Source organism: Phyllobates terribilis, unplaced genomic scaffold, assembly GCF_046119375.1.
Source record: "Phyllobates terribilis strain yellow unplaced genomic scaffold, ASM4611937v1 Scaffold_124__1_contigs__length_5142088, whole genome shotgun sequence".
NCBI lineage: Eukaryota > Metazoa > Chordata > Amphibia > Anura > Dendrobatidae > Phyllobates > Phyllobates terribilis.
The window spans coordinates 3,687,663-3,711,253 of record NW_027362884.1 but is presented as its reverse complement, the minus strand read 5'-3'; the positions used below and the strand labels follow the sequence as shown (position 1 = coordinate 3,711,253).

The following is a 23,591-nucleotide window of genomic DNA, read 5'->3' as shown; positions in this document are numbered from 1 at the left end:
GGTGGAACGAGCAGCTGTCTACCCTTAGCAGGAGGGCTCCTGATTACATACCTCTCCTGCTGCTGCTGCTGCTGGCTGTCCAGCAGCAGACTGAAGGTGGCTGCTGCTGTGCACAGGTATATAAAGGCTCAGAGCCTATTATGACACGCGCAGCCAGCGTTCCATTGCCACATTCCATCTACTGCAGGCAGGATACCTGGCTGGCTGAATGTCGCTGAGAAGCTCACAGAGACCGCCATAAGCAACAGTTTAACAGAATGCCACAGACTAATCAACCAAACTTTTTGGGTTGGGTTCTCTTTTATAGTCTGCAGGCATTAAATGAAAGAAGTCAGTGTTCCAGCAGAGGGAGACAACGTTTCAGAAAAGGCATTGTAGCAAACCAAAAAAGAAATTTTAAGCGCAGCAGAGTAACCAGCGCACATACCTGTTAGCTCAGGTGAGTTTAAAAGGCTGCTGTTGATAACAAGGGCATTTGCTAAATAGATGGTGTGTGTGCAACAATATAAGATAAGATAAGATAAGATAAGATAAGATAAGATAAGATATACTTTATTTATCCCGTAGGAAATTGCGGTATCACAGCAGCAGAACACAGATCTCGAACATGACACATATGATAACATAACATTTGGAATACTTTAGACATTGCTTTTCAGACATTTGTTAAACACCCCCATAGCTGTTGGAACAAACGATCTCCTGTATTTTTCCTTTTTACACCTTAGTTGTATTAGGCGATTGCTGAATGTGCTCTTCTGTTTCGCAAACAGTTCATAAAGCGGGTGTGTGTTGTTGCCCATTATAGCTCTGCACTTCTTCTTAATCCTTTCCTCTACCACCTCTTCAAAAGTCCCAAGCTGTAGGCCCACCGTCGCGCTAGCCTTCTTTATAAGTTTGTTGAGCTTGTTGGCGTCAGCAACACGCACACTGTTACCCCAGCAAATTATTGCCGCAAAGGTGGCACTAGCCACAATGGATTGGTAGAACACCTCAAGCATTTTGCCACACACATTAAAAGACCTTAACTTCCTTAGGAAGTACAATCTACTCATCCCCTTCTTGTAGACCTTCTCCACGTGGCACTTCCAGTCTAGCTTGCTATCCAGGTAAACCCCCAAATATTTGAAACTGTCCACCATCTCCACATCCTGACCGTCAATGGTAACAGGTAGGCATACCTTCTTGCACCTTCCATAGCTCATCACCAACTCCCTGGTTTTCTTAACATTTAGTTCTAGATGGTTAGCCTGGCACCATACTACAAAGTCCGCAACCACCCTTCTATATTCCTCTTCATCCTGGTCCTTCCCAATACCGCCAACTATCACAGAGTCATCCGAGTACTTCTGGAGGTAACAACGGTCTGATTTATACTGAAAGTCAGCTGTGTACAATGTAAAGAGGAATGGCGACAGCACTGTTCCCTGCGGGGCTCCGACATTGCTCAGTACACTATCTGATGTAGCCGTCCCCCACCTAACAAACTGTGGCCTATCCGACAGGTAGTCAATTATCCAATTCACAAGTCCCTCATCCACCGCCATTTTAATCAACTTTCCACGCAGTAAGAGTGGCTGTAATGTGTTGAACGCACTAGAGAAATCAAAGAACAAAGCACGCACTGTGGTTCCATCATTGTCCAAAAAGGAATGTACTGTTTGTAGCAGAGACGCTACAGCATCGTCCACCCCCAGTCCCTGCCGGTACGCAAACTGAAGATCATCAGTATGCGCCATCACCCTCGGACACAAGTGAGCAAGTACTATTCTCTCCAAGGACTTCATCGCATGCGATGTTAAGGCCACCGGTCTATAGTCCCCCGGGGAAGTCGGGAAGGTAGTCTTGGGAACCGGCACCAGGCAGGAAGTCTTCCATAGCACTGGTACTCTCTTTGATTGTAAGCTCTGGTTAAAGAGATGCTGGAAGACAGTACACAACTCATTTGCACACACTCTGAGGACACGTGGACTGAGACCGTCAGGCCCTGCTGCTTTGCCAATGGCCAGCTTACTAAACTGGTCCCTCACGTCATTTTTGGAGACCGAGAAATGATCTATTTCACCCCCTGTTAATTTAGCTAGTTGTTCCCCGGCCTCCTCCCCCTTCCCTGCTGCTACCGCACCTTTATTGCTGAATCTATTGAAGAACTCATTCATTTCATTAGCCATTCTAAGTCCACCACCCACCTGCTCCGACCTTGCCTTAAACCCAGTCACTAGCTTCATTCCAGCCCACACCTCTCTGGAGCTTTTTCGTGCAAATTGATTTTCTAATTTAACTCTGAATGCCTCACGGGCAATCTTAATTTTCCCCTTTAGGTCTCGCTGTATAATTTTCAATGCCTCCTTGTCCTTCCTTTTAAAAGCCAGTTTTTTCATGTTTAGTAAATGTTTCAACTCTTTTGTAATCCATGGCTTATTGTTTGCATAACACCGAATCTCTTGAACAGGTACTACAATGTCCATACAGAAGTTGATGTAATCAGTAACTCTGCCAGTAATCTCATTAACATCACAATTCTCTTTCATGGTACACAACACCTCCCAGTCTGTACAATCAAAGCAGTCTTGTAACGCCTCCTCTGCTGCTGGACACCACTTCCTTATCTTTTTAATTGTCACTGGTTGTTTGCGGACGTCTGGTTGGTAAGCAGGAGACAATAGTATGAGGTTGTGGTCAGATTTCCCCAGGGGGGGTAATGCAGCCGATGAATAAGCATTCTTAACATTAGCAATATAGCAATATACTGAAAGGTCAATTATATTGTGCAGCTTATCTCACCACCTGTAGTTATTTAGGTGAAAGCTCCAAAATGCTTGCCTAATATGTCTGTTTATCCAAAAGGAAGTAAAAAGGGAGAGCTAGAAAGATAGCATTGCATCACATTACATGGCAATGCAATGCACAGTTGCTGAAGTTGAACCAAAATGAGCTTGTAATCTGGCTTCTGCAACTTTGAACATGAAAAATCCAATGAGGAGAAGAAAAGCAAAGCCAAAGAGTCCATCCCAAAATCCGACAAACAAGCAAAATGAACAAAAAACATTGAATTCAATTCTTTCTGATTTTAGAAACTGCATTAAAGAAGGGGTGCACCGGTCCTGGAGATACTGCAATACCAGGTCAATGCGTGGAGTGGACAGAGCAAGCTCTTTTTCCATCTCCCTGTTCTAAAAATCCATTTAATATATGGTCCCCAGATAGGGGACGTATCAGATATTAAACTGATAAGAACAGATACTACACTTGATCTTAGCCAAAAGGCCGAGAAGCGATAACCAGAATTGGTTTCAAACTACGGAGCCACCCAAGGATCCTGAAAAGTCCATTTGTGGAGATGAGCTCCTGGACTCCCGTTAAGAAGACATGTTGTCAACCTCTAGATCCCTTACATGCCTGCACTTTTCGGCTTGCTGCTGCTGCAATCCACGCGTTTTAGATCTGCATAACTCCACCTCTTTAAACACAGCACCTTCACCCCCTGCTGTTCCCACCCGCCTCAACACCGTTGGAAGGGAGGAGAACCAATTAAGGCGGGGGGTGGGGTGGAACGAGCAGCTGTCTACCCTTAGCAGGAGGGCTCCTGATTACATACCTCTCCTGCTGCTGCTGCTGCTGGCTGTCCAGCAGCAGACTGAAGGTGGCTGCTGCTGTGCACAGGTATATAAAGGCTCAGAGCCTATTATGACACGCGCAGCCAGCGTTCCATTGCCACATTCCATCTACTGCAGGCAGGATACCTGGCTGGCTGAATGTCGCTGAGAAGCTCACAGAGACCGCCATAAGCAACAGTTTAACAGAATGCCACAGACTAATCAACCAAACTTTTTGGGTTGGGTTCTCTTTTATAGTCTGCAGGCATTAAATGAAAGAAGTCAGTGTTCCAGCAGAGGGAGACAACGTTTCAGAAAAGGCATTGTAGCAAACCAAAAAAGAAATTTTAAGCGCAGCAGAGTAACCAGCGCACATACCTGTTAGCTCAGGTGAGTTTAAAAGGCTGCTGTTGATAACAAGGGCATTTGCTAAATAGATGGTGTGTGTGCAACAATATACTTAAAGGTCAATTATATTGTGCAGCTTATCTCACCACCTGTAGTTATTTAGGTGAAAGCTCCAAAATGCTTGCCTAATATGTCTGTTTATCCAAAAGGAAGTAAAAAGGGAGAGCTAGAAAGATAGCATTGCATCACATTACATGGCAATGCAATGCACAGTTGCTGAAGTTGAACCAAAATGAGCTTGTAATCTGGCTTCTGCAACTTTGAACATGAAAAATCCAATGAGGAGAAGAAAAGCAAAGCCAAAGAGTCCATCCCAAAATCCGACAAACAAGTAAAATGAACAAAAAACATTGAATTCAATTCTTTCTGATTTTAGAAACTGCATTAAAGAAGGGGTGCACCGGTCCTGGAGATACTGCAATACCAGGTCAATGCGTGGAGTGGACAGAGCAAGCTCTTTTTCCATCTCCCTGTTCTAAAAATCCATTTAATATATGGTCCCCAGATAGGGGACGTATCAGATATTAAACTGATAAGAACAGATTTTTTTTTTTTTTTTTTTTTTTTTTTTTAAGCCCGAATTCGTGTACAAAACCCGAGTGCGCTTAAAAAAGTGACAAGTGCCACAAAAAAAGTGCACTAGGATGCTGGTCTTCTTGAAACCCTCTCCAAAAGGAGAAGGGTCCCCCAAACCATTCCCCGTCCCTCCGAGCCAGAAGGCCACAGCGAGGAACAGGGACAAATAGCCACCTCCAGCCGGAGCCAGAGGCGACCCAATCTTACCCCCAGCACCTGCCCGAGTTCTCACCCGAGCAAGGCACTGGGAGCCAAAGACTGTGCTCCCCTCCCGGAAGAGGGGAGCCAACAACGCTCTCCTCCAGAAAGAGGAGAGCCAGGGGGGTTCAGGGGGGAGCGGAACCTGATGGCCACACACTCCCCCCCTAGACCTGCCAAGAGAGGAACCCGTAAGGGAACCGCATCCCGACAAAATCCTAGTAAGGACGTGGACACACGTGAAAAAGTGGACACACAGTGACAAAAAAATTAAATAAATAGTGAAGGTTTCACAGTATAATACTGCCCGGACCTTCGACCGGGAATTGAAAAATTCCCCATCCTAAGGCCAGAAGGCCCGGAATAAGGGTGTGTGTGAAGAAAGAAATATTGAAGTGCTAGTGCAAATGTGCCTTAAACTCAAGTGGGGTTCCCAATCCCAGTGAGTTGAGGCACCCCAGGGTCACCACTCCTGGGGCACTTCACACTTCGGGCTTTCGATCTTCCCCGACCCAATGGCGTCGATCCTGGGGGGCCATGCTTTCCACCAGATGACTATATTAGCCACCTGGCGTACTAACAAGCGCCTAAACCCCAGTGTGCATAATGTATCAATCTACTAGGGCGGCCAACATCCAAAACCGCCTTTTCGAAAGATACTACACTTGATCTTAGCCAAAAGGCCGAGAAGCGATAACCAGAATTGGTTTCAAACTACGGAGCCACCCAAGGATCCTGAAAAGTCCATTTGTGGAGATGAGCTCCTGGACTCCCGTTAAGAAGACATGTTGTCAACCTCTAGATCCCTTACATGCCTGCACTTTTCGGCTTGCTGCTGCTGCAATCCACGCGTTTTAGATCTGCATAACTCCACCTCTTTAAACACAGCACCTTCACCCCCTGCTGTTCCCACCCGCCTCAACACCGTTGGAAGGGAGGAGAACCAATTAAGGCGGGGGGTGGGGTGGAACGAGCAGCTGTCTACCCTTAGCAGGAGGGCTCCTGATTACATACCTCTCCTGCTGCTGCTGCTGCTGGCTGTCCAGCAGCAGACTGAAGGTGGCTGCTGCTGTGCACAGGTATATAAAGGCTCAGAGCCTATTATGACACGCGCAGCCAGCGTTCCATTGCCACATTCCATCTACTGCAGGCAGGATACCTGGCTGGCTGAATGTCGCTGAGAAGCTCACAGAGACCGCCATAAGCAACAGTTTAACAGAATGCCACAGACTAATCAACCAAACTTTTTGGGTTGGGTTCTCTTTTATAGTCTGCAGGCATTAAATGAAAGAAGTCAGTGTTCCAGCAGAGGGAGACAACGTTTCAGAAAAGGCATTGTAGCAAACCAAAAAAGAAATTTTAAGCGCAGCAGAGTAACCAGCGCACATACCTGTTAGCTCAGGTGAGTTTAAAAGGCTGCTGTTGATAACAAGGGCATTTGCTAAATAGATGGTGTGTGTGCAACAATATACTGAAAGGTCAATTATATTGTGCAGCTTATCTCACCACCTGTAGTTATTTAGGTGAAAGCTCCAAAATGCTTGCCTAATATGTCTGTTTATCCAAAAGGAAGTAAAAAGGGAGAGCTAGAAAGATAGCATTGCATCACATTACATGGCAATGCAATGCACAGTTGCTGAAGTTGAACCAAAATGAGCTTGTAATCTGGCTTCTGCAACTTTGAACATGAAAAATCCAATGAGGAGAAGAAAAGCAAAGCCAAAGAGTCCATCCCAAAATCCGACAAACAAGCAAAATGAACAAAAAACATTGAATTCAATTCTTTCTGATTTTAGAAACTGCATTAAAGAAGGGGTGCACCGGTCATGGAGATACTGCAATACCAGGTCAATGCGTGGAGTGGACAGAGCAAGCTCTTTTTCCATCTCCCTGTTCTAAAAATCCATTTAATATATGGTCCCCAGATAGGGGACGTATCAGATATTAAACTGATAAGAACAGATACTACACTTGATCTTAGCCAAAAGGCCGAGAAGCGATAACCAGAATTGGTTTCAAACTACGGAGCCACCCAAGGATCCTGAAAAGTCCATTTGTGGAGATGAGCTCCTGGACTCCCGTTAAGAAGACATGTTGTCAACCTCTAGATCCCTTACATGCCTGCACTTTTCGGCTTGCTGCTGCTGCAATCCACGCGTTTTAGATCTGCATAACTCCACCTCTTTAAACACAGCACCTTCACCCCCTGCTGTTCCCACCCGCCTCAACACCGTTGGAAGGGAGGAGAACCAATTAAGGCGGGGGGTGGGGTGGAACGAGCAGCTGTCTACCCTTAGCAGGAGGGCTCCTGATTACATACCTCTCCTGCTGCTGCTGCTGCTGGCTGTCCAGCAGCAGACTGAAGGTGGCTGCTGCTGTGCACAGGTATATAAAGGCTCAGAGCCTATTATGACACGCGCAGCCAGCGTTCCATTGCCACATTCCATCTACTGCAGGCAGGATACCTGGCTGGCTGAATGTCGCTGAGAAGCTCACAGAGACCGCCATAAGCAACAGTTTAACAGAATGCCACAGACTAATCAACCAAACTTTTTGGGTTGGGTTCTCTTTTATAGTCTGCAGGCATTAAATGAAAGAAGTCAGTGTTCCAGCAGAGGGAGACAACGTTTCAGAAAAGGCATTGTAGCAAACCAAAAAAGAAATTTTAAGCGCAGCAGAGTAACCAGCGCACATACCTGTTAGCTCAGGTGAGTTTAAAAGGCTGCTGTTGATAACAAGGGCATTTGCTAAATAGATGGTGTGTGTGCAACAATATACTGAAAGGTCAATTATATTGTGCAGCTTATCTCACCACCTGTAGTTATTTAGGTGAAAGCTCCAAAATGCTTGCCTAATATGTCTGTTTATCCAAAAGGAAGTAAAAAGGGAGAGCTAGAAAGATAGCATTGCATCACATTACATGGCAATGCAATGCACAGTTGCTGAAGTTGAACCAAAATGAGCTTGTAATCTGGCTTCTGCAACTTTGAACATGAAAAATCCAATGAGGAGAAGAAAAGCAAAGCCAAAGAGTCCATCCCAAAATCCGACAAACAAGCAAAATGAACAAAAAACATTGAATTCAATTCTTTCTGATTTTAGAAACTGCATTAAAGAAGGGGTGCACCGGTCCTGGAGATACTGCAATACCAGGTCAATGCGTGGAGTGGACAGAGCAAGCTCTTTTTCCATCTCCCTGTTCTAAAAATCCATTTAATATATGGTCCCCAGATAGGGGACGTATCAGATATTAAACTGATAAGAACAGATTTTTTTTTTTTTGATTGAATATATCTTTTATTAGCACAAAAAATAAGTTAACAGACAGTGTACAGTGCCGCAGCCCAGTACACACAGAATTCTACATCATATTTACATAGCATGAGGATACGACGCACTAACTAGACACATCACACCCCTATGCTACACAAAACACTCAATCTGAAAGAAAAAGCATGTCAATCAATACAGTACGACGAACCGTGATAAGGGATGGGGATTGGGAAAAAGGGGATGGGGAGGGGAAAATCACAGGCCCGAAGCTTTATTGAAAGACAAGACACATAAGGGGAGAGGGGGAGGAGGGGTTTAGTCCTCGTCCTCGTCCTCCGGACCGTCCATGATGGAATAGTCTCTGAGCAGATAAGAACAGATTTTTTTTTTTTTTTTTCGAAAGCCCGAATTCGTGTACAAAACCCGAGTGCGCTTAAAAAAGTGACAAGTGCCACAAAAAAAGTGCACTAGGATGCTGGTCTTCTTGAAACCCTCTCCAAAAGGAGAAGAGTCCCCCAAACCATTCCCCGTCCCTCCGAGCCAGAAGGCCACAGCGAGGAACAGGGACAAATAGCCACCTCCAGCCGGAGCCAGAGGCGACCCAATCTTACCCCCAGCACCTGCCCGAGTTCTCACCCGAGCAAGGCACTGGGAGCCAAAGACTGTGCTCCCCTCCCGGAAGAGGGGAGCCAACAACGCTCTCCTCCAGAAAGAGGAGAGCCAGGGGGGTTCAGGGGGGAGCGGAACCTGATGGCCACACACTCCCCCCCTAGACCTGCCAAGAGAGGAACCCGTAAGGGAACCGCATCCCGACAAAATCCTAGTAAGGACGTGGACACACGTGAAAAAGTGGACACACAGTGACAAAAAAATTAAATAAATAGTGAAGGTTTCACAGTATAATACTGCCCGGACCTTCGACCGGGAATTGAAAAATTCCCCATCCTAAGGCCAGAAGGCCCGGAATAAGGGTGTGTGTGAAGAAAGAAATATTGAAGTGCTAGTGCAAATGTGCCATAAACTCAAGTGGGGTTCCCAATCCCAGTGAGTTGAGGCACCCCAGGGTCACCACTCCTGGGGCACTTCACACTTCGGGCTTTCGATCTTCCCCGGCCCAATGGCGTCGATCCTGGGGGGCCATGCTTTCCACCAGATGACTATATTAGCCACCTGGCGTACTAACAAGCGCCTAAACCCCAGTGTGCATAATGTATCAATCTACTAGGGCGGCCAACATCCAAAACCGCCTTTTCGAAAGATACTACACTTGATCTTAGCCAAAAGGCCGAGAAGCGATAACCAGAATTGGTTTCAAACTACGGAGCCACCCAAGGATCCTGAAAAGTCCATTTGTGGAGATGAGCTCCTGGACTCCCGTTAAGAAGACATGTTGTCAACCTCTAGATCCCTTACATGCCTGCACTTTTCGGCTTGCTGCTGCTGCAATCCACGCGTTTTAGATCTGCATAACTCCACCTCTTTAAACACAGCACCTTCACCCCCTGCTGTTCCCACCCGCCTCAACACCGTTGGAAGGGAGGAGAACCAATTAAGGCGGGGGGTGGGGTGGAACGAGCAGCTGTCTACCCTTAGCAGGAGGGCTCCTGATTACATACCTCTCCTGCTGCTGCTGCTGCTGGCTGTCCAGCAGCAGACTGAAGGTGGCTGCTGCTGTGCACAGGTATATAAAGGCTCAGAGCCTATTATGACACGCGCAGCCAGCGTTCCATTGCCACATTCCATCTACTGCAGGCAGGATACCTGGCTGGCTGAATGTCGCTGAGAAGCTCACAGAGACCGCCATAAGCAACAGTTTAACAGAATGCCACAGACTAATCAACCAAACTTTTTGGGTTGGGTTCTCTTTTATAGTCTGCAGGCATTAAATGAAAGAAGTCAGTGTTCCAGCAGAGGGAGACAACGTTTCAGAAAAGGCATTGTAGCAAACCAAAAAAGAAATTTTAAGCGCAGCAGAGTAACCAGCGCACATACCTGTTAGCTCAGGTGAGTTTAAAAGGCTGCTGTTGATAACAAGGGCATTTGCTAAATAGATGGTGTGTGTGCAACAATATACTGAAAGGTCAATTATATTGTGCAGCTTATCTCACCACCTGTAGTTATTTAGGTGAAAGCTCCAAAATGCTTGCCTAATATGTCTGTTTATCCAAAAGGAAGTAAAAAGGGAGAGCTAGAAAGATAGCATTGCATCACATTACATGGCAATGCAATGCACAGTTGCTGAAGTTGAACCAAAATGAGCTTGTAATCTGGCTTCTGCAACTTTGAACATGAAAAATCCAATGAGGAGAAGAAAAGCAAAGCCAAAGAGTCCATCCCAAAATCCGACAAACAAGCAAAATGAACAAAAAACATTGAATTCAATTCTTTCTGATTTTAGAAACTGCATTAAAGAAGGGGTGCACCGGTCCTGGAGATACTGCAATACCAGGTCAATGCGTGGAGTGGACAGAGCAAGCTCTTTTTCCATCTCCCTGTTCTAAAAATCCATTTAATATATGGTCCCCAGATAGGGGACGTATCAGATATTAAACTGATAAGAACAGATTTTTTTTTTTTTGATTGAATATATCTTTTATTAGCACAAAAAATAAGTTAACAGACAGTGTACAGTGCCGCAGCCCAGTACACACAGAATTCTACATCATATTTACATAGCATGAGGATACGACGCACTAACTAGACACATCACACCCCTATGCTACACAAAACACTCAATCTGAAAGAAAAAGCATGTCAATCAATACAGTACGACGAACCGTGATAAGGGATGGGGATTGGGAAAAAGGGGATGGGGAGGGGAAAATCACAGGCCCGAAGCTTTATTGAAAGACAAGACACATAAGGGGAGAGGGGGAGGAGGGGTTTAGTCCTCGTCCTCGTCCTCCGGACCGTCCATGATGGAATAGTCTCTGAGCAGATAAGAACAGATACTACACTTGATCTTAGCCAAAAGGCCGAGAAGCGATAACCAGAATTGGTTTCAAACTACGGAGCCACCCAAGGATCCTGAAAAGTCCATTTGTGGAGATGAGCTCCTGGACTCCCGTTAAGAAGACATGTTGTCAACCTCTAGATCCCTTACATGCCTGCACTTTTCGGCTTGCTGCTGCTGCAATCCACGCGTTTTAAATCTGCATAACTCCACCTCTTTAAACACAGCACCTTCACCCCCTGCTGTTCCCACCCGCCTCAACACCGTTGGAAGGGAGGAGAACCAATTAAGGCGGGGGGTGGGGTGGAACGAGCAGCTGTCTACCCTTAGCAGGAGGGCTCCTGATTACATACCTCTCCTGCTGCTGCTGCTGCTGGCTGTCCAGCAGCAGACTGAAGGTGGCTGCTGCTGTGCACAGGTATATAAAGGCTCAGAGCCTATTATGACACGCGCAGCCAGCGTTCCATTGCCACATTCCATCTACTGCAGGCAGGATACCTGGCTGGCTGAATGTCGCTGAGAAGCTCACAGAGACCGCCATAAGCAACAGTTTAACAGAATGCCACAGACTAATCAACCAAACTTTTTGGGTTGGGTTCTCTTTTATAGTCTGCAGGCATTAAATGAAAGAAGTCAGTGTTCCAGCAGAGGGAGACAACGTTTCAGAAAAGGCATTGTAGCAAACCAAAAAAGAAATTTTAAGCGCAGCAGAGTAACCAGCGCACATACCTGTTAGCTCAGGTGAGTTTAAAAGGCTGCTGTTGATAACAAGGGCATTTGCTAAATAGATGGTGTGTGTGCAACAATATACTGAAAGGTCAATTATATTGTGCAGCTTATCTCACCACCTGTAGTTATTTAGGTGAAAGCTCCAAAATGCTTGCCTAATATGTCTGTTTATCCAAAAGGAAGTAAAAAGGGAGAGCTAGAAAGATAGCATTGCATCACATTACATGGCAATGCAATGCACAGTTGCTGAAGTTGAACCAAAATGAGCTTGTAATCTGGCTTCTGCAACTTTGAACATGAAAAATCCAATGAGGAGAAGAAAAGCAAAGCCAAAGAGTCCATCCCAAAATCCGACAAACAAGCAAAATGAACAAAAAACATTGAATTCAATTCTTTCTGATTTTAGAAACTGCATTAAAGAAGGGGTGCACCGGTCCTGGAGATACTGCAATACCAGGTCAATGCGTGGAGTGGACAGAGCAAGCTCTTTTTCCATCTCCCTGTTCTAAAAATCCATTTAATATATGGTCCCCAGATAGGGGACGTATCAGATATTAAACTGATAAGAACAGATACTACACTTGATCTTAGCCAAAAGGCCGAGAAGCGATAACCAGAATTGGTTTCAAACTACGGAGCCACCCAAGGATCCTGAAAAGTCCATTTGTGGAGATGAGCTCCTGGACTCCCGTTAAGAAGACATGTTGTCAACCTCTAGATCCCTTACATGCCTGCACTTTTCGGCTTGCTGCTGCTGCAATCCACGCGTTTTAGATCTGCATAACTCCACCTCTTTAAACACAGCACCTTCACCCCCTGCTGTTCCCACCCGCCTCAACACCGTTGGAAGGGAGGAGAACCAATTAAGGCGGGGGGTGGGGTGGAACGAGCAGCTGTCTACCCTTAGCAGGAGGGCTCCTGATTACATACCTCTCCTGCTGCTGCTGCTGCTGGCTGTCCAGCAGCAGACTGAAGGTGGCTGCTGCTGTGCACAGGTATATAAAGGCTCAGAGCCTATTATGACACGCGCAGCCAGCGTTCCATTGCCACATTCCATCTACTGCAGGCAGGATACCTGGCTGGCTGAATGTCGCTGAGAAGCTCACAGAGACCGCCATAAGCAACAGTTTAACAGAATGCCACAGACTAATCAACCAAACTTTTTGGGTTGGGTTCTCTTTTATAGTCTGCAGGCATTAAATGAAAGAAGTCAGTGTTCCAGCAGAGGGAGACAACGTTTCAGAAAAGGCATTGTAGCAAACCAAAAAAGAAATTTTAAGCGCAGCAGAGTAACCAGCGCACATACCTGTTAGCTCAGGTGAGTTTAAAAGGCTGCTGTTGATAACAAGGGCATTTGCTAAATAGATGGTGTGTGTGCAACAATATACTGAAAGGTCAATTATATTGTGCAGCTTATCTCACCACCTGTAGTTATTTAGGTGAAAGCTCCAAAATGCTTGCCTAATATGTCTGTTTATCCAAAAGGAAGTAAAAAGGGAGAGCTAGAAAGATAGCATTGCATCACATTACATGGCAATGCAATGCACAGTTGCTGAAGTTGAACCAAAATGAGCTTGTAATCTGGCTTCTGCAACTTTGAACATGAAAAATCCAATGAGGAGAAGAAAAGCAAAGCCAAAGAGTCCATCCCAAAATCCGACAAACAAGCAAAATGAACAAAAAACATTGAATTCAATTCTTTCTGATTTTAGAAACTGCATTAAAGAAGGGGTGCACCGGTCCTGGAGATACTGCAATACCAGGTCAATGCGTGGAGTGGACAGAGCAAGCTCTTTTTCCATCTCCCTGTTCTAAAAATCCATTTAATATATGGTCCCCAGATAGGGGACGTATCAGATATTAAACTGATAAGAACAGATACTACACTTGATCTTAGCCAAAAGGCCGAGAAGCGATAACCAGAATTGGTTTCAAACTACGGAGCCACCCAAGGATCCTGAAAAGTCCATTTGTGGAGATGAGCTCCTGGACTCCCGTTAAGAAGACATGTTGTCAACCTCTAGATCCCTTACATGCCTGCACTTTTCGGCTTGCTGCTGCTGCAATCCACGCGTTTTAGATCTGCATAACTCCACCTCTTTAAACACAGCACCTTCACCCCCTGCTGTTCCCACCCGCCTCAACACCGTTGGAAGGGAGGAGAACCAATTAAGGCGGGGGGTGGGGTGGAACGAGCAGCTGTCTACCCTTAGCAGGAGGGCTCCTGATTACATACCTCTCCTGCTGCTGCTGCTGCTGGCTGTCCAGCAGCAGACTGAAGGTGGCTGCTGCTGTGCACAGGTATATAAAGGCTCAGAGCCTATTATGACACGTGCAGCCAGCGTTCCATTGCCACATTCCATCTACTGCAGGCAGGATACCTGGCTGGCTGAATGTCGCTGAGAAGCTCACAGAGACCGCCATAAGCAACAGTTTAACAGAATGCCACAGACTAATCAACCAAACTTTTTGGGTTGGGTTCTCTTTTATAGTCTGCAGGCATTAAATGAAAGAAGTCAGTGTTCCAGCAGAGGGAGACAACGTTTCAGAAAAGGCATTGTAGCAAACCAAAAAAGAAATTTTAAGCGCAGCAGAGTAACCAGCGCACATACCTGTTAGCTCAGGTGAGTTTAAAAGGCTGCTGTTGATAACAAGGGCATTTGCTAAATAGATGGTGTGTGTGCAACAATATACTGAAAGGTCAATTATATTGTGCAGCTTATCTCACCACCTGTAGTTATTTAGGTGAAAGCTCCAAAATGCTTGCCTAATATGTCTGTTTATCCAAAAGGAAGTAAAAAGGGAGAGCTAGAAAGATAGCATTGCATCACATTACATGGCAATGCAATGCACAGTTGCTGAAGTTGAACCAAAATGAGCTTGTAATCTGGCTTCTGCAACTTTGAACATGAAAAATCCAATGAGGAGAAGAAAAGCAAAGCCAAAGAGTCCATCCCAAAATCCGACAAACAAGCAAAATGAACAAAAAACATTGAATTCAATTCTTTCTGATTTTAGAAACTGCATTAAAGAAGGGGTGCACCGGTCCTGGAGATACTGCAATACCAGGTCAATGCGTGGAGTGGACAGAGCAAGCTCTTTTTCCATCTCCCTGTTCTAAAAATCCATTTAATATATGGTCCCCAGATAGGGGACGTATCAGATATTAAACTGATAAGAACAGATACTACACTTGATCTTAGCCAAAAGGCCGAGAAGCGATAACCAGAATTGGTTTCAAACTACGGAGCCACCCAAGGATCCTGAAAAGTCCATTTGTGGAGATGAGCTCCTGGACTCCCGTTAAGAAGACATGTTGTCAACCTCTAGATCCCTTACATGCCTGCACTTTTCGGCTTGCTGCTGCTGCAATCCACGCGTTTTAGATCTGCATAACTCCACCTCTTTAAACACAGCACCTTCACCCCCTGCTGTTCCCACCCGCCTCAACACCGTTGGAAGGGAGGAGAACCAATTAAGGCGGGGGGTGGGGTGGAACGAGCAGCTGTCTACCCTTAGCAGGAGGGCTCCTGATTACATACCTCTCCTGCTGCTGCTGCTGCTGGCTGTCCAGCAGCAGACTGAAGGTGGCTGCTGCTGTGCACAGGTATATAAAGGCTCAGAGCCTATTATGACACGCGCAGCCAGCGTTCCATTGCCACATTCCATCTACTGCAGGCAGGATACCTGGCTGGCTGAATGTCGCTGAGAAGCTCACAGAGACCGCCATAAGCAACAGTTTAACAGAATGCCACAGACTAATCAACCAAACTTTTTGGGTTGGGTTCTCTTTTATAGTCTGCAGGCATTAAATGAAAGAAGTCAGTGTTCCAGCAGAGGGAGACAACGTTTCAGAAAAGGCATTGTAGCAAACCAAAAAAGAAATTTTAAGCGCAGCAGAGTAACCAGCGCACATACCTGTTAGCTCAGGTGAGTTTAAAAGGCTGCTGTTGATAACAAGGGCATTTGCTAAATAGATGGTGTGTGTGCAACAATATACTGAAAGGTCAATTATATTGTGCAGCTTATCTCACCACCTGTAGTTATTTAGGTGAAAGCTCCAAAATGCTTGCCTAATATGTCTGTTTATCCAAAAGGAAGTAAAAAGGGAGAGCTAGAAAGATAGCATTGCATCACATTACATGGCAATGCAATGCACAGTTGCTGAAGTTGAACCAAAATGAGCTTGTAATCTGGCTTCTGCAACTTTGAACATGAAAAATCCAATGAGGAGAAGAAAAGCAAAGCCAAAGAGTCCATCCCAAAATCCGACAAACAAGCAAAATGAACAAAAAACATTGAATTCAATTCTTTCTGATTTTAGAAACTGCATTAAAGAAGGGGTGCACCGGTCCTGGAGATACTGCAATACCAGGTCAATGCGTGGAGTGGACAGAGCAAGCTCTTTTTCCATCTCCCTGTTCTAAAAATCCATTTAATATATGGTCCCCGGATAGGGGACGTATCAGATATTAAACTGATAAGAACAGATACTACACTTGATCTTAGCCAAAAGGCCGAGAAGCGATAACCAGAATTGGTTTCAAACTACGGAGCCACCCAAGGATCCTGAAAAGTCCATTTGTGGAGATGAGCTCCTGGACTCCCGTTAAGAAGACATGTTGTCAACCTCTAGATCCCTTACATGCCTGCACTTTTCGGCTTGCTGCTGCTGCAATCCACGCGTTTTAGATCTGCATAACTCCACCTCTTTAAACACAGCACCTTCACCCCCTGCTGTTCCCACCCGCCTCAACACCGTTGGAAGGGAGGAGAACCAATTAAGGCGGGGGGTGGGGTGGAACGAGCAGCTGTCTACCCTTAGCAGGAGGGCTCCTGATTACATACCTCTCCTGCTGCTGCTGCTGCTGCTGGCTGTCCAGCAGCAGACTGAAGGTGGCTGCTGCTGTGCACAGGTATATAAAGGCTCAGAGCCTATTATGACACGCGCAGCCAGCGTTCCATTGCCACATTCCATCTACTGCAGGCAGGATACCTGGCTGGCTGAATGTCGCTGAGAAGCTCACAGAGACCGCCATAAGCAACAGTTTAACAGAATGCCACAGACTAATCAACCAAACTTTTTGGGTTGGGTTCTCTTTTATAGTCTGCAGGCATTAAATGAAAGAAGTCAGTGTTCCAGCAGAGGGAGACAACGTTTCAGAAAAGGCATTGTAGCAAACCAAAAAAGAAATTTTAAGCGCAGCAGAGTAACCAGCGCACATACCTGTTAGCTCAGGTGAGTTTAAAAGGCTGCTGTTGATAACAAGGGCATTTGCTAAATAGATGGTGTGTGTGCAACAATATACTGAAAGGTCAATTATATTGTGCAGCTTATCTCACCACCTGTAGTTATTTAGGTGAAAGCTCCAAAATGCTTGCCTAATATGTCTGTTTATCCAAAAGGAAGTAAAAAGGGAGAGCTAGAAAGATAGCATTGCATCACATTACATGGCAATGCAATGCACAGTTGCTGAAGTTGAACCAAAATGAGCTTGTAATCTGGCTTCTGCAACTTTGAACATGAAAAATCCAATGAGGAGAAGAAAAGCAAAGCCAAAGAGTCCATCCCAAAATCCGACAAACAAGCAAAATGAACAAAAAACATTGAATTCAATTCTTTCTGATTTTAGAAACTGCATTAAAGAAGGGGTGCACCGGTCCTGGAGATACTGCAATACCAGGTCAATGCGTGGAGTGGACAGAGCAAGCTCTTTTTCCATCTCCCTGTTCTAAAAATCCATTTAATATATGGTCCCCAGATAGGGGACGTATCAGATATTAAACTGATAAGAACAGATACTACACTTGATCTTAGCCAAAAGGCCGAGAAGCGATAACCAGAATTGGTTTCAAACTACGGAGCCACCCAAGGATCCTGAAAAGTCCATTTGTGGAGATGAGCTCCTGGACTCCCGTTAAGAAGACATGTTGTCAACCTCTAGATCCCTTACATGCCTGCACTTTTCGGCTTGCTGCTGCTGCAATCCACGCGTTTTAGATCTGCATAACTCCACCTCTTTAAACACAGCACCTTCACCCCCTGCTGTTCCCACCCGCCTCAACACCGTTGGAAGGGAGGAGAACCAATTAAGGCGGGGGGTGGGGTGGAACGAGCAGCTGTCTACCCTTAGCAGGAGGGCTCCTGATTACATACCTCTCCTGCTGCTGCTGCTGCTGGCTGTCCAGCAGCAGACTGAAGGTGGCTGCTGCTGTGCACAGGTATATAAAGGCTCAGAGCCTATTATGACACGCGCAGCCAGCGTTCCATTGCCACATTCCATCTACTGCAGGCAGGATACCTGGCTGGCTGAATGTCGCTGAGAAGCTCACAGAGACCGCCATAAGCAACAGTTTAACAGAATGCCACAGACTAATCAACCAAACTTTTTGGGTTGGGTTCTCTTTTATAGTCTGCAGGCATTAAATGAAAGAAGTCAGTGTTCCAGCAGAGGGAGACAACGTTTCAGAAAAGGCATTGTAGCAAACCAAAAAAGAAATTTTAAGCGCAGCAGAGTAACCAGCGCACATACCTGTTAGCTCAGGTGAGTTTAAAAGGCTGCTGTTGATAACAAGGGCATTTGCTAAATAGATGGTGTGTGTGCAACAATATACTGAAAGGTCAATTATATTGTGCAGCTTATCTCACCACCTGTAGTTATTTAGGTGAAAGCTCCAAAATGCTTGCCTAATATGTCTGTTTATCCAAAAGGAAGTAAAAAGGGAGAGCTAGAAAGATAGCATTGCATCACATTACATGGCAATGCAATGCACAGTTGCTGAAGTTGAACCAAAATGAGCTTGTAATCTGGCTTCTGCAACTTTGAACATGAAAAATCCAATGAGGAGAAGAAAAGCAAAGCCAAAGAGTCCATCCCAAAATCCGACAAACAAGCAAAATGAACAAAAAACATTGAATTCAATTCTTTCTGATTTTAGAAACTGCATTAAAGAAGGGGTGCACCGGTCCTGGAGATACTGCAATACCAGGTCAATGCGTGGAGTGGACAGAGCAAGCTCTTTTTCCATCTCCCTGTTCTAAAAATCCATTTAATATATGGTCCCCGGATAGGGGACGTATCAGATATTAAACTGATAAGAACAGATACTACACTTGATCTTAGCCAAAAGGCCGAGAAGCGATAACCAGAATTGGTTTCAAACTACGGAGCCACCCAAGGATCCTGAAAAGTCCATTTGTGGAGATGAGCTCCTGGACTCCCGTTAAGAAGACATGTTGTCAACCTCTAGATCCCTTACATGCCTGCACTTTTCGGCTTGCTGCTGCTGCAATCCACGCGTTTTAGATCTGCATAACTCCACCTCTTTAAACACAGCACCTTCACCCCCTGCTGTTCCCACCCGCCTCAACACCGTTGGAAGGGAGGAGAACCAATTAAGGCGGGGGGTGGGGTGGAACGAGCAGCTGTCTACCCTTAGCAGGAGGGCTCCTGATTACATACCTCTCCTGCTGCTGCTGCTGCTGGCTGTCCAGCAGCAGACTGAAGGTGGCTGCTGCTGTGCACAGGTATATAAAGGCTCAGAGCCTATTATGACACGCGCAGCCAGCGTTCCATTGCCACATTCCATCTACTGCAGGCAGGATACCTGGCTGGCTGAATGTCGCTGAGAAGCTCACAGAGACCGCCATAAGCAACAGTTTAACAGAATGCCACAGACTAATCAACCAAACTTTTTGGGTTGGGTTCTCTTTTATAGTCTGCAGGCATTAAATGAAAGAAGTCAGTGTTCCAGCAGAGGGAGACAACGTTTCAGAAAAGGCATTGTAGCAAACCAAAAAAGAAATTTTAAGCGCAGCAGAGTAACCAGCGCACATACCTGTTAGCTCAGGTGAGTTTAAAAGGCTGCTGTTGATAACAAGGGCATTTGCTAAATAGATGGTGTGTGTGCAACAATATACTGAAAGGTCAATTATATTGTGCAGCTTATCTCACCACCTGTAGTTATTTAGGTGAAAGCTCCAAAATGCTTGCCTAATATGTCTGTTTATCCAAAAGGAAGTAAAAAGGGAGAGCTAGAAAGATAGCATTGCATCACATTACATGGCAATGCAATGCACAGTTGCTGAAGTTGAACCAAAATGAGCTTGTAATCTGGCTTCTGCAACTTTGAACATGAAAAATCCAATGAGGAGAAGAAAAGCAAAGCCAAAGAGTCCATCCCAAAATCCGACAAACAAGCAAAATGAACAAAAAACATTGAATTCAATTCTTTCTGATTTTAGAAACTGCATTAAAGAAGGGGTGCACCGGTCCTGGAGATACTGCAATACCAGGTCAATGCGTGGAGTGGACAGAGCAAGCTCTTTTTCCATCTCCCTGTTCTGAAAATCCATTTAATATATGGTCCCCGGATAGGGGACGTATCAGATATTAAACTGATAAGAACAGATACTACACTTGATCTTAGCCAAAAGGCCGAGAAGCGATAACCAGAATTGGTTTCAAACTACGGAGCCACCCAAGGATCCTGAAAAGTCCATTTGTGGAGATGAGCTCCTGGACTCCCGTTAAGAAGACATGTTGTCAACCTCTAGATCCCTTACATGCCTGCACTTTTCGGCTTGCTGCTGCTGCAATCCACGCGTTTTAGATCTGCATAACTCCACCTCTTTAAACACAGCACCTTCACCCCCTGCTGTTCCCACCCGCCTCAACACCGTTGGAAGGGAGGAGAACCAATTAAGGCGGGGGGTGGGGTGGAACGAGCAGCTGTCTACCCTTAGCAGGAGGGCTCCTGATTACATACCTCTCCTGCTGCTGCTGCTGCTGGCTGTCCAGCAGCAGACTGAAGGTGGCTGCTGCTGTGCACAGGTATATAAAGGCTCAGAGCCTATTATGACACGCGCAGCCAGCGTTCCATTGCCACATTCCATCTACTGCAGGCAGGATACCTGGCTGGCTGAATGTCGCTGAGAAGCTCACAGAGACCGCCATAAGCAACAGTTTAACAGAATGCCACAGACTAATCAACCAAACTTTTTGGGTTGGGTTCTCTTTTATAGTCTGCAGGCATTAAATGAAAGAAGTCAGTGTTCCAGCAGAGGGAGACAACGTTTCAGAAAAGGCATTGTAGCAAACCAAAAAAGAAATTTTAAGCGCAGCAGAGTAACCAGCGCACATACCTGTTAGCTCAGGTGAGTTTAAAAGGCTGCTGTTGATAACAAGGGCATTTGCTAAATAGATGGTGTGTGTGCAACAATATACTGAAAGGTCAATTATATTGTGCAGCTTATCTCACCACCTGTAGTTATTTAGGTGAAAGCTCCAAAATGCTTGCCTAATATGTCTGTTTATCCAAAAGGAAGTAAAAAGGGAGAGCTAGAAAGATAGCATTGCATCACATTACATGGCAATGCAATGCACAGTTGCTGAAGTTGAACCAAAATGAGCTTGTAATCTGGCTTCTGCAACTTTGAACATGAAAAATCCAATGAGGAGAAGAAAAGCAAAGCCAAAGAGTCCATCCCAAAATCCGACAAACAAGCAAAATGAACAAAAAACATTGAATTCAATTCTTTCTGATTTTAGAAACTGCATTAAAGAAGGGGTGCACCGGTCCTGGAGATACTGCAATACCAGGTCAATGCGTGGAGTGGACAGAGCAAGCTCTTTTTCCATCTCCCTGTTCTAAAAATCCATTTAATATATGGTCCCCAGATAGGGGACGTATCAGATATTAAACTGATAAGAACAGATACTACACTTGATCTTAGCCAAAAGGCCGAGAAGCGATAACCAGAATTGGTTTCAAACTACGGAGCCACCCAAGGATCCTGAAAAGTCCATTTGTGGAGATGAGCTCCTGGACTCCCGTTAAGAAGACATGTTGTCAACCTCTAGATCCCTTACATGCCTGCACTTTTCGGCTTGCTGCTGCTGCAATCCACGCGTTTTAGATCTGCATAACTCCACCTCTTTAAACACAGCACCTTCACCCCCTGCTGTTCCCACCCGCCTCAACACCGTTGGAAGGGAGGAGAACCAATTAAGGCGGGGGGTGGGGTGGAACGAGCAGCTGTCTACCCTTAGCAGGAGGGCTCCTGATTACATACCTCTCCTGCTGCTGCTGGCTGTCCAGCAGCAGACTGAAGGTGGCTGCTGCTGTGCACAGGTATATAAAGGCTCAGAGCCTATTATGACACGCGCAGCCAGCGTTCCATTGCCACATTCCATCTACTGCAGGCAGGATACCTGGCTGGCTGAATGTCGCTGAGAAGCTCACAGAGACCGCCATAAGCAACAGTTTAACAGAATGCCACAGACTAATCAACCAAACTTTTTGGGTTGGGTTCTCTTTTATAGTCTGCAGGCATTAAATGAAAGAAGTCAGTGTTCCAGCAGAGGGAGACAACGTTTCAGAAAAGGCATTGTAGCAAACCAAAAAAGAAATTTTAAGCGCAGCAGAGTAACCAGCGCACATACCTGTTAGCTCAGGTGAGTTTAAAAGGCTGCTGTTGATAACAAGGGCTTTTGCTAAATAGATGGTGTGTGTGCAACAATATACTGAAAGGTCAATTATATTGTGCAGCTTATCTCACCACCTGTAGTTATTTAGGTGAAAGCTCCAAAATGCTTGCCTAATATGTCTGTTTATCCAAAAGGAAGTAAAAAGGGAGAGCTAGAAAGATAGCATTGCATCACATTACATGGCAATGCAATGCACAGTTGCTGAAGTTGAACCAAAATGAGCTTGTAATCTGGCTTCTGCAACTTTGAACATGAAAAATCCAATGAGGAGAAGAAAAGCAAAGCCAAAGAGTCCATCCCAAAATCCGACAAACAAGCAAAATGAACAAAAAACATTGAATTCAATTCTTTCTGATTTTAGAAACTGCATTAAAGAAGGGGTGCACCGGTCCTGGAGATACTGCAATACCAGGTCAATGCGTGGAGTGGACAGAGCAAGCTCTTTTTCCATCTCCCTGTTCTAAAAATCCATTTAATATATGGTCCCCAGATAGGGGACGTATCAGATATTAAACTGATAAGAACAGATACTACACTTGATCTTAGCCAAAAGGCCGAGAAGCGATAACCAGAATTGGTTTCAAACTACGGAGCCACCCAAGGATCCTGAAAAGTCCATTTGTGGAGATGAGCTCCTGGACTCCCGTTAAGAAGACATGTTGTCAACCTCTAGATCCCTTACATGCCTGCACTTTTCGGCTTGCTGCTGCTGCAATCCACGCGTTTTAGATCTGCATAACTCCACCTCTTTAAACACAGCACCTTCACCCCCTGCTGTTCCCACCCGCCTCAACACCGTTGGAAGGGAGGAGAACCAATTAAGGCGGGGGGTGGGGTGGAACGAGCAGCTGTCTACCCTTAGCAGGAGGGCTCCTGATTACATACCTCTCCTGCTGCTGCTGGCTGTCCAGCAGCAGACTGAAGGTGGCTGCTGCTGTGCACAGGTATATAAAGGCTCAGAGCCTATTATGACACGCGCAGCCAGCGTTCCATTGCCACATTCCATCTACTGCAGGCAGGATACCTGGCTGGCTGAATGTCGCTGAGAAGCTCACAGAGACCGCCATAAGCAACAGTTTAACAGAATGCCACAGACTAATCAACCAAACTTTTTGGGTTGGGTTCTCTTTTATAGTCTGCAGGCATTAAATGAAAGAAGTCAGTGTTCCAGCAGAGGGAGACAACGTTTCAGAAAAGGCATTGTAGCAAACCAAAAAAGAAATTTTAAGCGCAGCAGAGTAACCAGCGCACATACCTGTTAGCTCAGGTGAGTTTAAAAGGCTGCTGTTGATAACAAGGGCATTTGCTAAATAGATGGTGTGTGTGCAACAATATACTGAAAGGTCAATTATATTGTGCAGCTTATCT

At 45.5% G+C, this 23,591-nt stretch overlaps 13 non-coding genes and 4 pseudogenes across 13 annotated transcripts; all 17 read right to left on the bottom strand.

Moving 5' to 3' along the window:
• Positions 1-3,088: 3,088 nt before the first annotated feature.
• LOC141203486 (U2 spliceosomal RNA) lies at positions 3,089-3,279 on the bottom strand. The gene has a single exon (XR_012274527.1). It is a non-coding gene; the product is annotated as a U2 spliceosomal RNA (small nuclear RNA).
• A 1,115-nt stretch (positions 3,280-4,394) lies between these two features.
• LOC141203284 (U2 spliceosomal RNA) lies at positions 4,395-4,619 on the bottom strand (annotated as a pseudogene).
• A 762-nt stretch (positions 4,620-5,381) lies between these two features.
• On the bottom strand, positions 5,382-5,473 carry LOC141203352 (U2 spliceosomal RNA; annotated as a pseudogene).
• A 1,115-nt stretch (positions 5,474-6,588) lies between these two features.
• LOC141203808 (U2 spliceosomal RNA) lies at positions 6,589-6,779 on the bottom strand. The gene has a single exon (XR_012274833.1). It is a non-coding gene; the product is annotated as a U2 spliceosomal RNA (small nuclear RNA).
• Positions 6,780-7,894: 1,115 nt separating this feature from the next.
• On the bottom strand, positions 7,895-8,094 carry LOC141203213 (U2 spliceosomal RNA). Its single transcript, XR_012274344.1, has one exon. It is a non-coding gene; the product is annotated as a U2 spliceosomal RNA (small nuclear RNA).
• Positions 8,095-9,256: 1,162 nt separating this feature from the next.
• Positions 9,257-9,348, bottom strand: LOC141203351 (U2 spliceosomal RNA; annotated as a pseudogene).
• A 1,115-nt stretch (positions 9,349-10,463) lies between these two features.
• On the bottom strand, positions 10,464-10,663 carry LOC141203212 (U2 spliceosomal RNA). Its single transcript, XR_012274343.1, has one exon. It is a non-coding gene; the product is annotated as a U2 spliceosomal RNA (small nuclear RNA).
• Positions 10,664-10,928: 265 nt separating this feature from the next.
• Positions 10,929-11,038, bottom strand: LOC141203297 (U2 spliceosomal RNA; annotated as a pseudogene).
• Positions 11,039-12,153: 1,115 nt separating this feature from the next.
• Positions 12,154-12,344, bottom strand: LOC141203484 (U2 spliceosomal RNA). The gene has a single exon (XR_012274526.1). It is a non-coding gene; the product is annotated as a U2 spliceosomal RNA (small nuclear RNA).
• Positions 12,345-13,459: 1,115 nt separating this feature from the next.
• LOC141203483 (U2 spliceosomal RNA) lies at positions 13,460-13,650 on the bottom strand. Its single transcript, XR_012274525.1, has one exon. It is a non-coding gene; the product is annotated as a U2 spliceosomal RNA (small nuclear RNA).
• Positions 13,651-14,765: 1,115 nt separating this feature from the next.
• Positions 14,766-14,956, bottom strand: LOC141203482 (U2 spliceosomal RNA). The gene has a single exon (XR_012274524.1). It is a non-coding gene; the product is annotated as a U2 spliceosomal RNA (small nuclear RNA).
• A 1,115-nt stretch (positions 14,957-16,071) lies between these two features.
• LOC141203766 (U2 spliceosomal RNA) lies at positions 16,072-16,262 on the bottom strand. Its single transcript, XR_012274792.1, has one exon. It is a non-coding gene; the product is annotated as a U2 spliceosomal RNA (small nuclear RNA).
• Positions 16,263-17,380: 1,118 nt separating this feature from the next.
• On the bottom strand, positions 17,381-17,571 carry LOC141203481 (U2 spliceosomal RNA). Its single transcript, XR_012274523.1, has one exon. It is a non-coding gene; the product is annotated as a U2 spliceosomal RNA (small nuclear RNA).
• Positions 17,572-18,686: 1,115 nt separating this feature from the next.
• Positions 18,687-18,877, bottom strand: LOC141203764 (U2 spliceosomal RNA). The gene has a single exon (XR_012274791.1). It is a non-coding gene; the product is annotated as a U2 spliceosomal RNA (small nuclear RNA).
• Positions 18,878-19,992: 1,115 nt separating this feature from the next.
• LOC141203814 (U2 spliceosomal RNA) lies at positions 19,993-20,183 on the bottom strand. Its single transcript, XR_012274839.1, has one exon. It is a non-coding gene; the product is annotated as a U2 spliceosomal RNA (small nuclear RNA).
• Positions 20,184-21,298: 1,115 nt separating this feature from the next.
• Positions 21,299-21,489, bottom strand: LOC141203480 (U2 spliceosomal RNA). The gene has a single exon (XR_012274522.1). It is a non-coding gene; the product is annotated as a U2 spliceosomal RNA (small nuclear RNA).
• Positions 21,490-22,598: 1,109 nt separating this feature from the next.
• On the bottom strand, positions 22,599-22,789 carry LOC141203479 (U2 spliceosomal RNA). The gene has a single exon (XR_012274521.1). It is a non-coding gene; the product is annotated as a U2 spliceosomal RNA (small nuclear RNA).
• Positions 22,790-23,591: the final 802 nt, after the last annotated feature.